General features: G+C 23.7%; 1 protein-coding gene across 1 annotated transcript in view; it reads left to right on the top strand.

Annotated features, from left to right (window-relative positions):
* Window positions 1-2,936, top strand: part of LOC100168936 — a gene marked incomplete in the record, with an annotated part of 17,805 nt that overhangs the window by 5,887 nt on the left and 8,982 nt on the right.

Genomic DNA, 2,936 nt, shown 5'->3' with positions numbered 1-2,936 from the left:
TTAAATGTTTAGTGCACCACTCAGTATTTTATATTTGAATAACCGATAAATTGTAGTGTTGGAGTATGATATATTTTTTGGTATTTATATCGTTTCACACACACAATATCAATTTCAAATGCCAATATCGTAATATGAACAATTAATTTATTAATGTATTAGTTTTTTTTTACATTTATACTAAAAAGTTTCTATAAACGTATAATTTTATATTATACCTATTACTTACATAATAAAAAAAAATTAGAATAAATAGGAAATTATTTATAAATAAAATAATATTCGACTATCTACTTATATTTACTGTATAGTTGGTGATTTTTGATTAAACCATTACATTTATCTACATCAAAATATAAATAAATAGATTATAATATAAGGTCTAATTTATCTATATTGAATATCAAAGAACTGTTGTTCGATACCAATATTTTGCATTACTAATAAATTGTATTATAAAGGTCCCCACACACTGCAGCGGTGGCTTTAAATTCTATTGTCTCGGCTTTACCACAGTGGTGAGCGGTGAAATGTGTCCTGAAGCAATTGACCAGCCACTGCTGCAGTGTGTGGGGACCTTAATATGCAATGTATATTACTTGTAATATACATCATGATATTGATAAGTTAGTTTACATTCAATTTAACAATAACTAATTTTTGGAATCTATAATTACTATTATTATTTTCTTACCTATATTATATTTGTTCAACAACATTTTTTTCTTAGATACCTATCTAGATAAACTCAATGTAATTATTTAAGGAATTATTTTTAAGAATGAAAAATACAATCATTAATTAGTGGTTGTTTTATACTTTTTTTAGTAGATGTACATAATTTCTATCTAAACATTTAATAAGCTAATAAATAGTATTTATTATTTTAATTATAGTATCAGTATACGTTTTATACCCAAATTATTCATACTGAATATTTGAAGTTACCTACCTAAATTATTGTTCTTAATTTATCAAAGAATAATGAATTTTGATATTTGCACCAATTATTGATTTAACCTAGTGTATAATACGTTATGAAAAAATATAATTAAAATTAGTAAACACATGCATTTATTATTTACTAATGAGTAATGAGATATTTTATTTTACAAGATAATTCTATTTCATAAGATTCTTCACTTTCACCATCTTAATATGATTGTATTGATTTAATATATAAATAGTTAGTGGGTAGGTAGGTAGGTAGGTAGGCAATTTTAAATGAATATTTTACATTTAGATATTATTTAGATAATATTTAAAAAAATTGTATTATTATTATATTTCATAAAATGGTTGTATTAAATATTAATTTAAATAGTTAACTAGTATAGGTAGGTACTTACCACAGTTTGAGTAATTTTAAATAAAAATGATTAGCTGTCATGGTTTAAAATGGAGATAATATTTTAAAAACCTTATTCTTATATTTTTATGCATAATACTATATGTGTATTATATATATTTAATATTTTTTACCTTATATTTTGAAGATTGTTGAAGCATGAAAGGTTCTTTTTTAATGTGTGTTTTCATATTTGCTATGCTCTCGTAGGAGTACCATACCTATACTCTTTGCAACACTTGACCTAACTGACACAAAAGAACTGTTCTGCATTCTCAATCATCCCTCTACGATTATTTCACTCCTACTCAACACTATTCATTCTGCTAACACCCGTTATTATTATTTTTTTTATTCCTCCCTTTTTTTAATTAAACTCTCAAGTACCTTAGCGTATGTATGTATACCATACATTGTACACTTGCATTATCCATATATTATAATACCTACTATATAGTAGGATGTAGGTATTTTGTTATAATAGGTATATTTATACTTTTCATTTTTCATTACTATTGTTATTTGTTAATAATAAATAATGAGCAATGTCAAACCATTTATTTTTATAATAACATAATAGGAATAATACATTTTTACGAGTATTTTTAAACTAAACATTAAGAACACACTTACACTTTATATATCTATAATTTTACTTAACTGTATCAATGTAAAAAATCATGTACTTTGTATAACCCAACCCATTGCTAATAAATAATACTTGTTAAAAAACAATACTTGTAATAGCACCCAGTGTGCTGAAACATTTTAAAGTTAAATAAATGAAAAAAAAAAAAAAAAAAAAACTGAACAAAAAATATCTGTGTAGTTTAAGTAAGTACTGATTTACTAGTTTGTAATAAATGTTAGGATAATATGAAAAAAATTTGGATAAAAGATTTAATGATTAGGCTTGAGCATTGAACTCATTGCAATTCTTAACACAAGTTGGTGGTGTATTATTATGGTACATTGGAAAATAACCAAACCAATAAAATAACCTAACCAATAAAAAAAATGGTAGGCAAGGGATGTCACTCTGCCATACAGTTGGTTACAAGTGGTTCATTGTAATGGATGGTGTTAAATTTGAATTCAATGATATATAATATCATCTTATAAGAAAAACAATTCTGAGCGAAGACAGTTGTATGATATTACTTAGTATATTTGATGATTTTATTGTGAACAACGTAATGTATGTGGAACCTACATTTTCAATTCTTAGCTATAAAAGGTTGAACATTTTATACATTTTACTACAAAATAATTATTAAATTTTAAATTTGATAAATTTTGTCAAAATTCTAACTTTAAAAAAATTGTGCCTATGTATTTTTAATATTTTTAAACTGCTATTAAAACAATATATTAGGAGCCTTGTATTTTATTTTCACGCTTTTTTACCCGTCTAATATAATTTTATTGATATTTATAGAAAAAAAAACTAAAAATATTGAAAACTGACAATGTCTGTAAACAGCTCAAAAAGAGTCAAATTATTTTCAAAATTGTATGGTGTATAGAAAATGAAAATATAAACATTCAGTAAATATTTCATGTATATATGTTTATTTGTTTTAAAGGT

This window comes from Acyrthosiphon pisum, chromosome A3, assembly GCF_005508785.2.
Source record: "Acyrthosiphon pisum isolate AL4f chromosome A3, pea_aphid_22Mar2018_4r6ur, whole genome shotgun sequence".
NCBI classification, from domain to species: domain Eukaryota; kingdom Metazoa; phylum Arthropoda; class Insecta; order Hemiptera; family Aphididae; genus Acyrthosiphon; species Acyrthosiphon pisum.
This window is presented reverse-complemented; position numbering and strand designations above follow the sequence as displayed.